This window comes from Myxine glutinosa, chromosome 11, assembly GCF_964187855.1.
Source record: "Myxine glutinosa chromosome 11, kmMyxGlut1.1, whole genome shotgun sequence".
NCBI classification, from domain to species: Eukaryota; Metazoa; Chordata; class Myxini; order Myxiniformes; family Myxinidae; genus Myxine; species Myxine glutinosa.
This window is the reverse complement of record NC_136271.1, coordinates 77,597,866-77,613,241: the sequence shown is the minus strand read 5'-3', so window position 1 is coordinate 77,613,241 and position 15,376 is coordinate 77,597,866. Positions and strand designations below refer to the sequence as shown.

Genomic DNA, 15,376 nt, shown 5'->3' with positions numbered 1-15,376 from the left:
GAGATTTTAAAAACCATCCCCAGCAATATTACCACAAATGAACTACAACTGGAGGCAATCCGGGGTTCGGTGATGATCGTGAAAAGAGCCCTTGGGGGAAAAAAAAACTCTGAAAAAGTTGAACAGTTTGGTCTATGAACTGAGATCCCTTACCAAAACGGGGGTGGATACTTTGGGTCCTGGGAAGACTCTGTTCCACCTCCTGAAACCCACAAATGGAGATAACAACCAACGACACACACACCTTAACATGGCGTGCATTTAAAACATGGGAATTATTCTGGATTATTTGTCGTTAGATATATAGTTATGTTGGATAGAACTACACAAAGACCATGCCTCAATAACCGGTACAGAACAATCATCTGTATAACGAAACCAGCGACCACCTGATTTGCTTCCCTTCGTAAAGCCAAACCTGTTAACAAAGGTCATTGATTCCATTGTAAATCGGTAAATTTGGTCACCTTTCCAAGCATAAAACAGTTTCCACACAAAACACACCGACAGATCTCTAATACCCCATTCTCACTTGAACGATTTTCTACGTGAATGCCGTGCGACTACCAAATCGCACAGGGGGTACGGGAGTCGCACGACAGTCTGTTGATTATTCGCACAGCTTGTAGGGGTGTCGTGTGTAATCACTGGTAATTCGGACAGGTCGCATGCCCATGCGAGTTTTTTCAACTGTTGAAAATTTCCATACGGCTGTCGCACGTTTCGCATAGTTTGCATTGGTCGCATCGATTTTATGCGATTCGCGCGGATCGAACGGCGCTTGTACGGCGGACGCACGGCGCCCTGATTGGTTGTACGGCGGTTGTACCGCATGCGCACAGGTCGCACGCGAGTTGAACAAAAATCGCATGGCGCTTGCGCGGGACTCGAGGTTGTACGGCAGTCGCACAGCAGTCGCACGCAACCTGAACCGGGAAAGTCGCACGAGAGTTTAACGGCAGTCGTACGGCAGTTGTACAAGTGAGACTGCATGGAAAAAAACAGGGAAATTCGTGCGGAAATCGCACGGCTGTATGATTTTTTTAGTCGCACCGCAGTTGTACAAAAAATCGTTCAAGTGAGAATGGGCCTTTACAGATCTCTGAGATTGATACACGAGTCCAGACTGGGTGATGTAATGTTTGGAGCGTTAGCTTCACATCTTGGAAGTCGGCGGTTTGAACCCTGACGGAGTCATACCAAAGACTTTAAAAATGGTACGTGCTACTACCTTGCTTGATGCTCAGCGTTTAAAAGGGTAGACCACAGACAAACAACAATGGGAAGATAATGACAACCCACACAGTATAACTGGTGAGAAAAGCGCCACCATTGTTGTGACGTCACTGATACCCCAAGCGTCACTTCCCCGTCCAAATATGTCCACAACATTTTGCGATAGCCTGCTGACAGACAGACAGAGAGACGTGAAAACATAACCTCTGTCCACCTTGTAATAAAGGTCACAAAGGCAGGTTTGCTTACTGTATACATTTGGTTACTTGTGCTTGAATATCGTCACAGTACTGCAGAAAAATGGTGGCCAAGATGGCGGCCGCAAACCTGTACAGAAAGACCACCTGTCTATAAAGGCCACTTTTTCCATCTCCCTTGAGTGGCACTTTCACTGTCATCATTATTATCTTCATTGGAGTTAATAACCATGTCAACAATCTCTTCATCCATCATCTGGCAGACCACAGGTGCTTCGATGTCACAATACATCCACGCCAAGATGTCATCGTCATGCAAGTCCTTGGCCACTTCAGTCTTCAAACCCTGTGTGTAACGTATCAATTCTGCTGGATCAAACTTCTCACTTGAAAGTCTAAAACCTTCAAAGTCTTCTGGTTACTCAATGTCATCGAACATGCTTCGTGACCATAAGATATTCCATGCATTTTTGAATGTTGGTTGTGTCACTGAATCACATGCATGTGCAATTATTTATTTATTTTAAATATATTGAAGAATTTTTTTTTTTTTTTAATGACGATGTTAAGTAATCCACAGATATTTCATTTATTGTTATAATCAGTCATTTACTATTTGGTGTGGTGTGTGTAACTGGACATTTACATCCATAATTATGTACTCTGTAGGAGTTTTATGATAAGGTGTTAAAACAGAGGTGATTATGTTTCGTCCATTATGTTGTTTGTATGTGTGTATGTAATTCATTCATTAATTATTTCATTCAATCCGTATGGATAAGCAGTTCTTAATTATTTAATCCAGAAAAGTGCTCTATGTTTACGTAGTTGTGTGATTGTTTTACCTTCAATCCCATCCTTTTTTTGATCTTTTCTGAGGATCTTTTTGAGCAGCTGATCTTTTCTCCAACCTGAAAACTGAGGCTCACATTTTTACAGTATCCATAAGTAAAGCGATGAGTGAGTAGTGGGCAACCTGTAGTTTTATCTGGATTTCTAATGCCGCTCCTGTGAACATTCATTCTTACATTCCATGTCTGCACATTGTTTCACCAGCATTTTTTTTTTTTTTTTTTTTTTTTTTTTTTTTTGTATACAAGATCGAGGCTCGTGAAAGAGCGAACATTAATCACACAGAAAGACAAACCGACACATAAAACATATAACATCGGGAGCGGTAGACAAGATGGGGAGAGAGGGGGAAGGACACAAACACAACATTTGAGAGCAGGGACCGAGAGACATGGAGACATCGAGAGATCTGAGAGAGGGCGAGGGCTTTGGGGGGGGGGGGCATGGGAAGGGGGTGGTGGGAGAGGTATAAAACATATGGACACTGCCAGGACTTCCAGGAAAGAAGTTGGAATTTCAAACAAGGTGGATCTGGGGTGAATTAGCGGGGGTAGAAAAGATCAAGGTTTTGGATGGGGGAAGATAAGAGATGGTGGTGAACAGCTGTTTTAAAGACCTGGAGGGAGGAGTGGGATTGAAGGGAGTGAGGGAGTTTGTTCCAGAGGCGGGAGAAAAGAGGAATGCAAGAGTGAAGGTGAGCAGAGAGCCGAGATTTCGGCAGTTTAACCATCAAAGGGTTGCTGGCAGATCTTGTGCGACCTGTAGGAATATTTGGGGGACAGAGCACAGAGAGAGCTGGGGGTGCAAGGCCGGAGAGGAGTCGGTAGAAGACAGAAAGACCACCTACCTGCCTGCGGTGAGTGAGTGAAAGGCCCTCAGAGATAGCTTCATCGCGGGAGATTCCAATAATTCTGAAAGCTTTGGTTTCAACAGCGTGAAGCCGAGCTAGGTGTGAGGCAGGAGCACCAGCCCATAGGGGAGAACAGTATTCCATTGAGCTGCGGATGAAAGCCTTGTATGTGGTGAGGAGCTCAGGTGTGCCGAGGAAGGACTTCGCACGACGGAGGATGCCCAGTCGGCGGTATTGCATCGCATGTTTGCTACAAATCAACACACACACACACACACACACACACACACACACACACACACACACACACACACACACACACACACACACTTACTGTGGAGGGAAAAGGTTGAGACGACAGATTCAGGAAGACAATTCCGCAGCTGAGAGAAAAGAGAATGATCGAGTGAAAGTGACTGTTAAGCTTAGACTTTGGGAGGTTAACAAGGAAAGGGTTTCTGGTGGAATGCATGGCAGCGTTGCTCATGGAGTGTGAAAGTGAGATAATGGCTCTCCTTTGCATGAAAAGACATGTTCCAGGCAGGTGACCAGTTACTTGTTTTCTCGAGATCAGCGAAAAGGGTTGCTGCTGCATTTTCCCGGACAGAGGGGTGAGTAAATATTCTGCACAGAGTGGAGCAACTTGTATTTGGACATCATTCCTTCTTGCCATACAAATGTCACATATTGTCACGGATTGGTTATATTTTTCCTGAGCATCCAATCGCAAGTTATCAAAAATATCACAAAACCAGCAACTAGCAAATGCTCAAAAGGCCTCTGTGTGTCTCTCTGGGAATGTAACTTTGACAACCATTTCTCGGACATCAAAAAGAGAAATGCACTCGGACAGAACAAGACATTTCAATTTCCGAGTTGATAAAAACATCAAACACAGGAACTATTAAACATCGTGTACTTTGTACATGCACAAGTGTCTGGCTGTGGAAATATTTTAGTCGCACATGACGAAGACCACAAAAATTGCCTCTTGTCCTGAGAACTTGTTATATTGTTTGGAATAGTAGAGCACATACCGTACCTCTGTCAGACTGAACAGTTTACAAAACAAACGAAGAAATTATTGGATCCGGATCTTCACCAAAATCGAAATAATTCATCCTTGTCACACATCCAACTTGTCAACCAAGTGTCGTCCGAATCCATCCATAATTTTTTGAGATATCAGGCTTTATGTCGTTTTTGGTCCTACCTCTCAATGGTGAAGAAACACTTTGAAATTCTCGTATCCATATCCATGTCCGGATCTTCCCTAAAAACTTATCATTTCGCCCTTGTCAAAACACCTAACCTGTCCACAAATTTTGTCCATATCCGTCCAAAACATTTATGAGATATCCTGTTGAGGGGTGGATGCAGGAATTTCAAGACGGGGGTGGGGGGGGGGGGGGGGTGGGGGGTGCATGAAAGTATAGCGCTGGGGAGGGGGGCAAAAAATTTTAATTTTAAATTTTAAATTTTTAAGGAAATTTGAATTTTTAAGAAAAAGGAAATTTTAAAAAATTGATCGTCAGAAACGGCATTTCGTGCGTTCTTGGAAGTTTCTGCAATTCCTTGTGTTCTTCCCAGGTCCAACAGATTCGCACCGTCTGCACCCTCACCCTGGATCGAAGAGGGGGGTGCGCACCCCCTGCAACCCCCCCCCCCCCCCTGGATCCGCCCCTGCTGTTCACAGACACACAATCAGACAGAGACAGGGGTGAAGCAGATAGACAGGGGCGAAAACATAACCTCCATCCACCGTCGTTGGTGGATGTAAAAAAGGTCACCAAGGCAGGTTTGCTTAATGTGTACATTCAGGTACTTGTGCTTGGATATCATTGTTGTACTGAAGGAAAATGGCAGCAAATATGGCGGCAGCAAACCTGTACAGAAAGACCACCTGTCTATAAAGGCCATGTTTTTCATCTCCCTTGAGCAGTCTTTCTATACAGGTTTGACTGTAATATATATATATATATATATATATATATATATATATATATATATATATATATATATATATATATATATCTATCTATAATTCCAGTAATCTCTGTCTGTACGTTTGTCTGTGACCGCTGTTTCTCGACAACCACGGGTCCGATATACTTTTAACTTGCCAGGTATATTGCTGGGGACCCGAGGATGTGCCTTTTCAAGGTTTCATATTAATCGGACAATTACTTACCGAGCTATGTCCAAAAAACGATTCAACCAATCAGAGAGCAGCGAACGATCGCGTGTGCCGAACGTGGCGGGCACACTCTGCCTCGGATGGCACATTTGAGAGCGTATTCATTTATTTCACGTTTGCAAACTATGTTGGCGTTAAACTATGTTTTACAACTAATAAAAACGAATTTGCGATTCATTCGCTTTCCTGCGCGTTTGTGCACGCGATGGCGATTTCTTTACCAAACTCCGGAAGCCGTTCGCTTTGGACCAAACCATTGCATGTAAATAGAGGGGGGGGGATTGTCACCACTCGCAAGCCGTTCGCTTTGGACCAAACCATTTCATGTAAATAGAGGGGGGGGATATAATTTTAGATATAGATATAGTACGGGCATGCCCTAGTATCTATAATTCCAGTAATCTCTGTGTGTTTGTTTGTCTGTGACCGCTGTTTCTCGACAACCACGGGTCCGATATACTTTAAACTTGCCAGGTATATTGCTGGGGACCCGAGGATGTGCCTTTTCAAGGTTTCATATTAATCGGACAATTACTTACCGAGCTATGTCCAAAAAACGATTCAACCAATCAGAGAGCAGCGAGCTATCGCGTGTGCCGAACGTGGCGAACACACTCTGCCTCGGACGGCACATTTGAGAGCGTATTCATTTATTTCACGTTTGCAAACTATGTTGGCGCTATGTTGGCGTTAAACTATGTTTTAAAACTAATAAAAACCATTTCATGTAAATAGAGGGGGGGGGGGGGGGGGGATTGTCACTGTACTCGCAAGCCGTTCGCCGTTCGCTTTGGCGTTGCGAATGGACCAAAACATTTCATGCACCAAACCATTTCATGTAAAGCGTTCGCCGTTCGCTTTGGCGTTGCGAATTGACCAAAACATTTCATGGACCAAACCATTTCATGTAAATAGAGGGGGGGATATAATTTTAGATATAGATATAGTACGGGCATGTCAGCTTGTGGGTATTTTTGTATGCAAAGCAGCCACAGGGCCAGGCAAGGTAGTCTGTATGAGGTACCAAGCCTGGATAAATGGAGAGGATTAGGAGCAGGAAGGCATCTGACTGTAAAACCACCCATTGAATCAAAATGATGGTTTATGTTAATGAGAATGGCACCCAAGCTATGGCATAGCCTGTAAGCGACGCACAGGTTCCCCACCCAAATCCTGTGAGAAAAAGATATGGGCTATCATCCAGTGGATGAAGATTGCCAAAGAAGGAGCTGAGAAGGAGAAGTTAAAATATGACCAAGCATAAAACAGCAAGTCTAAATGTTGGTAGTTTGACATTGAGAAGTCGTGAAGAAACCGACCTGATGGTGGGAAAAGGAATACAAATCATGTGTCTTCAGGAAACAAAGTGGAAAAAAGCATAGCAAGAGGAATTCGTAGTGGATATTAACATTATTACCATGATGGATAGGATGGGAGATGAAATGGTGTTGGACTAGTACTATGTACTATAAATGGATATGAGGTGTGTGTGTGTGTGTGTGTGTGTGTGTGTGTGTGTGTGTGTATACATGTGTGTGTGTGTATATATATATATATATATATATGTGTGTGTGTGTGTGTGTGTGTGTGTGTGTGTGTGTGTGTGTGTGTGTGTGTGTGTGTGTGTGTGTGTGTGTGTGTGTGAGGCATGTTCTTGGGGGTTTTAGTGGAGCTTTCAGTGGTGGAATATGATGCACCAAAATGATCCTTTTGATCAACTGAAGAATTCCCATGTTTCTAAATGTGTGCCATGTTAAGGTATATAGTGCAGCTTTATAGGTCCTTCCGTGGCATGGCATTCTAATTACAAAATAAACTAGAAGCAATCAGAGATTGCAGGCCCTCACCAGGATGTGTTTTCAGTGGTTTTTAAGGCTTTTGTGTTCAAACAAATATGGCGGCCGAATCACGTGACCGATGACGCCATCTTTTTTTTTTTCCCCTCCACCAATTTATCACCAGATGATGCGCAAGAAATTTCATCTTGATCGGATGAAGTTTTGTACATGTCGAATTATGACGCCATAATGGAGGCACCTATGACATCATCATTAACATATGTTATTCCACATGGAGAGTTCTTTACAATGAGCCATGTCTCAATTTTTTCTATTCAGCGCTTTCGGAGATATAGAGGTGCAATTTTTTTCGGTTTTTCCAAGATGGCGGCAGAACCACGTGACTGATGACGTCATCATTATCATTAAAAAAATTTATACAGGTGGAGGTGCGCCTATGGTGAAAATTTACTGTCAATGGGACCAACGGTTACAGAGAAAATAACATTTATTCTGTGCGGACAAACAAACAGACAGACAGACAAACAAACGGACTCAAATGCAATACCCTCTCCTCTGGCGAGGGTAATAACTAAAACAATGATAACATTGTAACAAAGCATATATTAGTCAATACTAATAATACAACAATAATAATATTAGTATCATTTGGCAATAATAATAATAACGGACTTATCATCACCTCTCCCTGCCCTGGCCCAAGCACATCTGGGCTTGGTGAAAGGCAAGCTAATGCTCAAGCACTACAGCAGGCAGTTATGCGACAAGGCTGTGAATACCAATGAAAATTTGGTCAATGGACCATCGGGCCCACTAGTGTAAAGAAATGAAGGACAATGTGCTGGAAGTGGATATAATTAGTGTCAGAATCATTAAATTAAAAATTAGAAATTGGGGGTGAAATGTGGAACATGGATAGAATGGTCCAGAAACCATAGTCAGTTTTTATGCACCACAGATTGGGTGTAGAACCGAGGAGAGAGAAGAATTCTGGGAACAGATGGGTCATGTAATGCACACAATACCAAGTAGTGATAGATATGTGGTGGCATGTGATCTAAATGGACATATTGAGAGAGAAAGAGTGGGATATAAGGATGGTGGACGCAGTCTTGGAGGAGTAAATGAAGGAGTCAAGATGTTGGAGTTTTCCGTGTCATATCAATTGGTAATACTAAACACTTGGTATCAAAAACGTAGGAACCATGTTATAACTTACAACAGAGGTGATAGAGAAACACAGTTGGATTGCATCATGGCTGCAAACAAAGAATTGCAAAGTCTTCCTAAAAGAGGCAATGCCCACCCAAAAGAGGTAGACAAAAAAATTTGGTGGTGGAAGCTCAAACATCTGAAAACGAAAGAGAAATTTAGAGAGCAGATGAAGAGACAGCCAGGAAAAATTGAAGAAGTTATGACAGATTGGTAGAACCTGTTGGCAGATAGGATGAAGAAAACTAGTGAAGAAATGTAGTGTAGAAGATCATTAGGAAAGAGGAAGGCTGAAAAAGAAACTTGGTGGTGGAATGAAAACACAGGAAGTGCAGTAAGAGAAGAGAAGGTAGTGTTAAAGAAGTGGAAGCAGTCAGGGCTTGAAGAAGATGAAGAGTCCAAAAAGGCAAAAAAGAAATGTAAATAAACTGAGACAGGAGGTGTCATAGTCAATTGTATTTGCAGATTACATTGACCTTTGTGGGGAGGAGGATGATAATATGACTGAGTATCTTGATAAATGGAGAAAAGCGCTGGAAGATAGGGGTATGAAGTTCAGTAGATCAAAGACTCAATATATGGATTGTCCGCTTGAGCACAGGGAAGAAAACCTTGCTGGAAGTGTAGTGTAAGGATTATGGGCGAACACCTGGTGAAAGTGAGTCGCTTCAAAGATCTGGGGTCATTGGTGACGGAAGATGTAAATATGGGAATTATAATAATCCATGGATGACTTCTGGTTGGAATAATTGGTGGAGGTGCAGTGGAGTGTTGTGCGATAGAAAAGTACCGATAACACTGAAAGGAAGAATTGACAAACCAGGTGTGAGACCGGCTTTGTTATGTATTGCGAAAACGTGGGCAACTTCAAAGAAAGAGTAACAGAAACTGGATACAATTGAGATGCGGATGTTGAGATGGATGCGTGGAGTGCCAAGAAAGGACAAGATTATATTAAGATTAAGAACGGGAGTCAGTCAGTTATCAGGGAGTCGGTGAAGATGATGGAAGCATCGAAGAAAGTAGCTGAGAAGAAATTGAATTGGTTTGGTTGTGTGGTGAGGGGAGCGGCGGAGATGGGATTATCAGAAATAAGGAGAAGACGAAGGCCAAAAACCAGATGGAAGGATGCAGTGATGAGAGATTTAGTAGTTGAGGGGTTGGAAGAAGAATGGAAGAATGGCAGGAGATGGAGAAGCGTGATTAACCATCAATGTGGCGACCCCATGTAAAAAATGGGAAAAGCCAAAAGAAAAAGAAGAGGTGCGTTTGTGTGCAAGGTATGTTTTTATTCATCGTCGTGGGAATTAGGAGCAGCAGGGGATAACAGTTTATAGCTGAGCCGAGATTCAAACATATATATATACTGGACATATCACCTTGGCTGTTCGTTCGTATGCAGCACAAGACTGTGGTGTGGCATCCTTGGCTGAGGGCACAGCTGGATCACTGATTGCAATGCCCTCTGATGGTTAGGGCAGGAATTTGAAATTTGGCCTTAATGCTGCCAATAGCTCACCTACTCTTCACGATGGACAATTTGGTATCTTTAACGTCCATCAACGAAGGCAGGCATACGGGACACCCACAGAACAATGAGGGATGGCACACACATTGATGAATCACCCTAGGTGTGAAACACCAGGATGACAGGTTGTAATTGGGCCGAGATTCCAACGTTCTACAAAGTTGGGATGGCCATCTCCAATTAAAGTTGTCCCCTTGCTGCTCCCGTAGGCAGCGGGTGTTTCCAGCAATAAGAAATAAGAAAAGAAGGAGAATAATTTAATTGGAAAAAGGTAGTTGCCACAGCTACCATCCTGAGTGGGATTGCCACACGATATTACCATGGAACACCGCCCAAATGGACAGGTGGACAATGGTGGCATTGATTTTTACAGGTTTACTTCATACAAACACCTTGGAATATTTGTCTTTGTGATTTTGCTCATTGAATGTTGAAAAGAGCATGATAACCACCATGGGAAACATTTTGTGACTGCCGTTTTGAGCGTTAGCCCTCTCGCTCTGATGAAGGGCTAATTCTCAAAATATCAGTCGCACCTCATTTCCCATGGTGATTGTCTTACAAGTTTTAACTTTTATCTTGTATTAACCCTTTTATAAACACAAGTCTTGAAAAGCACTGTTTCTGAGCTGACCGCACGAGAAGGTGAGAATAACTGGGGCCGTTAACATAGTAGTAGTATTAGTAATAGTAGTAGTAGTTGTAGTAGTAGTAGTGGAAAGCACTGTTTCTGCCTAAAGGCTTCAGAAACACAAATGGGATAGCAAATATATGTTATGGATCACATGATATCCCAGTGGTGGAAAACTTGGCTTTGGGCTGTCGAGTCTTGATTTAATTCCCGACCTGTATATGAACCATTATCTTGGTGCTTTGCAGGCAGAGCGATGATGTGCCATCCTTCAGAGGAGACATTAAGCCAGGTATCTCACCCGATAGAATTATCTGGAGGACATCAATATTATCCACCAGTGTCTTTCAAAAAATAGGTCATTGTGTGTCAGTACCTTCGCCAGAGGTTAAACTCCCTTGACGTTTGTCCCAGTGTCAGCTCAAAACTTTCTCTTCAATGAGCCTTGCTCCTGTAAAAAAAAAAAAAAAAAAAAAAACTACCTTGGTGGGTACAAATCTACAAGAGGCCCAATAATCAACGGCATAGCTATATCCCCAAGAATGATGCATCTAGGAGCCAGGTGCTGCAGAGGTTGAAGAAGAAGAAAGAAAAAGTTTTTAAAATCCAATTGTTGCTAATATACAAAGCAGGTATTGCTTGAAACTGTTATAAAGATGTTTTGAAATTGAGAACAAGTGGTCACTCCCTCATGTAATCCACAAAATAATAGAAAGGTTTAAACCACAAGTACAGCAAAAGCAATCAGTCGTGGAAAGTGCAACATGCTTCCACACGGGCTATGATAAACAGCTATTCAAACAAAAAGTTTTGTTGTGAAACCGCTATCATCTCTACAATAATGAGAAAAAAAAGAATTTTTTATTAAGGTATTCTTGAAACCACTTACAATGAATTAAAAATGCAAACTTGAAATTCCAGATTTGTGGGGGGTGGGAGATAGGGATGGGATACATTTATTGAAAAACTAAAATGTGTACATCAGTCAGTTTTAATAAATAAATACCAGAATGAATCACTCACAAAAGACTATCTGAACCGTAAAACGATTCATTTTACAACGTTGGAAACATTCTCACAGATTTCCCGTTTCACCGTCTCGGCTATCTTGAAGTCGATGAAAAAGATATCTTCCAAAAATGAAATTGCACACATTTATGTGCCATATCAACACCTCTTTCACGAAACCTTCGAACCATCCCATTTAAGTCAAGAGGATAGCCCTCGTTCAGTCATTCTTTGGAAACAGGAGGTTAGCAATAAAGACTGGACTGCACAGAGCACATATAATAAAGACTGGACTGCACAGAGTACACACAACAAGTATTCTGAGTATTGCGCTGCAATACATGTCCCCTACCGGCAGTCTGTCGTCCGGAAAACTGTTGGGAAATTACCAAGGGTTATTTATCCACAGGTTCTGAATCGTTCCCAATCACTAATTACCTCAGGACGGGCTCACCTGTGATTCGCACTCAGGACTTCGATTTATACACCTTGCAGACAGGTCAGCAGAAGCACGAGAAAATAAGTTGTTGATAAAGAACCTTTCGAGTCGCTAAATATCAGTAATTTATTATATTTTCCAGTTCACGATCAATGATAGATGTGTTTATATATGTTGCTCGGCTTGGCTCTGCCCCTCCGGAAAGCACGCGCTGTGTCGCGCTGTTGACATTCGCGAGACAAGGCTGAGGGCGCACGGTGCGGCTTGAGGAGAACTCTAGAATAAACAAGAGATATCCTTTAAAAAAAAAAGTTTTCGTTTAATTAATGATACCTGCCAAACCACGTGCCCTATCGCAAATTCCAAAAGGACATTTCAGAAGACTGACATGCTGAACATATCTGTGAAGTTTCCCCTCGATTGGATCAAAAATGAGGGAGGGGCTCGGTTTTAAAGGTTCATGCTTTAAAACGTCATAACTCTGAAACCATGTGACGCATGACATCATGCTCGCTGACTTTTTTGTTCGTCATGGGTATGCGATCCTGCCTGCAAAGTTTGGCCTCGACCTGTTCAGCCATTGCAGAGAAAAAGGGGTTTTCGTGTTTTCACGAAAAACAATATGGCGGCCGAACCACGTGACCTGTGACGTCATAATTACCATTAAAATATTCTACAGACCGAGTCCCCCCTACGGTGAAAATTTTATCTCAACCGATCCCATTATTGCAGAGAAAATCTTTTTTAAAGAAAATTAAAACTTAAAATGGCACTGAGTTAAGGATCATCAGAATTATCAGAATTCCCAAAGTTCAAAGTGCATAACTTTGTCAAAAATGATCAAAGCGTCGTGAAGTTCGAACTTGATCTGTAACTTATCATGAGGAAACCATTTGCCAAGTTTGAAATCATTAGCATTAAGCGTTTAGAAAAAAAAAGTCCGGAAAACTGTTCTTTGCGTGACGGACTGACGGACTGACAGACTGACGGACGGAGGGACGGCATGCAAATCTATAGTCCCCTCCGGTGTACACCGGTAGGGGACTAATAAAGACTGGACTGCACAGAGCACACATAATAAAGAGTGGACTGCACAGAGCACACATAATAAAGACTGGCCTGCACAGAGCACACATAATAAAGACTGGACTGCACAGAGCACACATAATAAAGAGTGGACTGCACAGAGCACACATAATAAAGAGTGGACTGCACAGAGCACACATAATAAAGACTGGACTGCACAGAGTACACACAATAAAGACTGGACTGCACAGAGCACACATAATAAAGATTGGCCTGCACAGAGCACACATAATAAAGAGTGGACTGCACAGAGCACACATAATAAAGAGTGGACTGCACAGAGCACACATAATAAAGACTGGACTGCACAGAGCACACATAATAAAGACTGGACTGCACAGAGCACACATAATAAAGAGTGGACTGCAAAGAGCACACATAATAAAGACTGGACTGCACAGAGCACACACAATAAAGAGTGGACTGCAAAGAGCACACATAATAAAGACTGGACTGCACAGAGCACACACAATAAAGACTGGCCTGCACAGAGCACATATAATAAAGAATGGACTGCACAGAGCACACACAATAAAGACTGGACTGCACAGAGCACACATAATAAAGACTGGACTGCACAGAGCACAAATAATAAAGACTGGACTGCACAGAGCACACATAATAAAGAGTGGACTGCACAGAGCACAAATAATAAAGACTGGACTGCACAGAGCACACATAATAAAGACTGGACTGCACAGAGCACAAATAATAAAGAGTGGACTGCACAGAGCACACATAATAAAGAGTGGACTGCACAGAGCACAAATAATAAAGACTGGACTGCACAGAGCACACATAATAAAGACTGGACTGCACAGAGCACACATAATAACGACTGGACTGCACAGAGCACAAATAATAAAGAGTGGACTGCACAGAGCACACATAATAACGACTGGACTGCACAGAGCACACATAATAACGACTGGACTGCACAGAGCACACATAATAAAGAGTGGACTGCACAGAGCACACATAATAAAGACTGGACTGCACCGAGCACACATAATAAAGACTGGACTGCACAGAGCACACATAATAAAGACTGGGCTGCACAGAGCACACATAATAAAGACTGGACTGCAAAGAGCACTGACGCTTATTCAGCTTCACACAAAGGGCATAATATCCAAAATAAGATATCTGGTTCACCTATTATGGGTGCCAGATTATCAACTCCACAAACAGGACCGTGCTGGACACCCGCAGGCACTATCGTATGACACAGTACGAGAAACCATCAAAATAATTGCTCAGCTGAGCTGGATAAAGACCGTTCCAGATAGAAATGCCATATTTGGCAAATTTCAACCCCATGTGATGGCAGATGAGATGTGAACGAAGAGGATGATGTATAGGGGCTTTTATGATTCGTATTCACGTGACCAATGGTTGTGAAAAGGTGAATGAATGGCCTCGAAGCAAGGACACGAATGTAAAAAGGAAAACTTATTTTTCTGGCAAGAAATTTGATTACATTTTTATTTGCCACATTAGGCGTATTACAGTCACACGCACACGCACACACACACACACACACACACACACACACACACGCACACACACACACACGCACACACACACACACACACACACACGCACGCACGCACACACACACACACACACACACACACACACACACACACACACACAGTATTAATTCGCTACAGAACCCTAGTACATAATCCCAAAATAAGTAGATACACTGACAGATTGTGTTGTTGTGTTGATAGAGTGCAGACATGAAGGCCCAAATAGCCTCCTCCTGTAAAGAAAAGTTCTTTGTAAATCATTGACGTATTGTGATAAATTTTAAAATTAAATGTAGCTAGTATATTCATAAACCTCATTGCAATGCCCTGAGCTCAGAGGATAACTCAGAAGTAGTGTATATTATGAAATAATATGAAAAAGGGACTTGCAAGAATTTTGTTGAAGGAGATGGAGGTAGAGGCGAAATTTCACTTTCCCAACAGCAAAAGACCTCAGACTATTTGTAATAGTAGTAGTAGTAGTAGTAGTAGTAGTAGTAGTAGTAGTAGTAGTAGTAGTAGTAGTAGTAGTAGTAGTAGTTGTTGTAGAACTACCACTACTACTGATGATAGCTCATTCAGTGTGAAATCATCTGATGATTTCACACTGTATTTTTACACTGCAGTGCTACTACTTTTACTGCTACTACTGGATCCTTTCACACCATACATCACATATGATTAGTCTCTAAACAGTTCGGTCTTTGGCAAGTATGAGTCCCTCATCCCAATCAATGGCCATTGGCTTCGCATTATTTGAGACTGTTGATTTCCAAGTAGTCCTTGGTCTTTCCAGCCTTTTATTC

General features: G+C 42.3%; 1 protein-coding gene across 1 annotated transcript in view; it reads right to left on the bottom strand.

Annotated features, from left to right (window-relative positions):
* Positions 1 to 15,376, bottom strand: part of LOC137414179 (gamma-2-syntrophin-like) — a 492,304-nt gene that overhangs the window by 391,970 nt on the left and 84,958 nt on the right. The window contains exon 3 of the mRNA XM_078786810.1: positions 10,879 to 10,953. The gene's annotated coding sequence lies outside the window, so the exon portion shown is untranslated. The remainder of the gene's footprint in view (positions 1 to 10,878; positions 10,954 to 15,376) is intronic.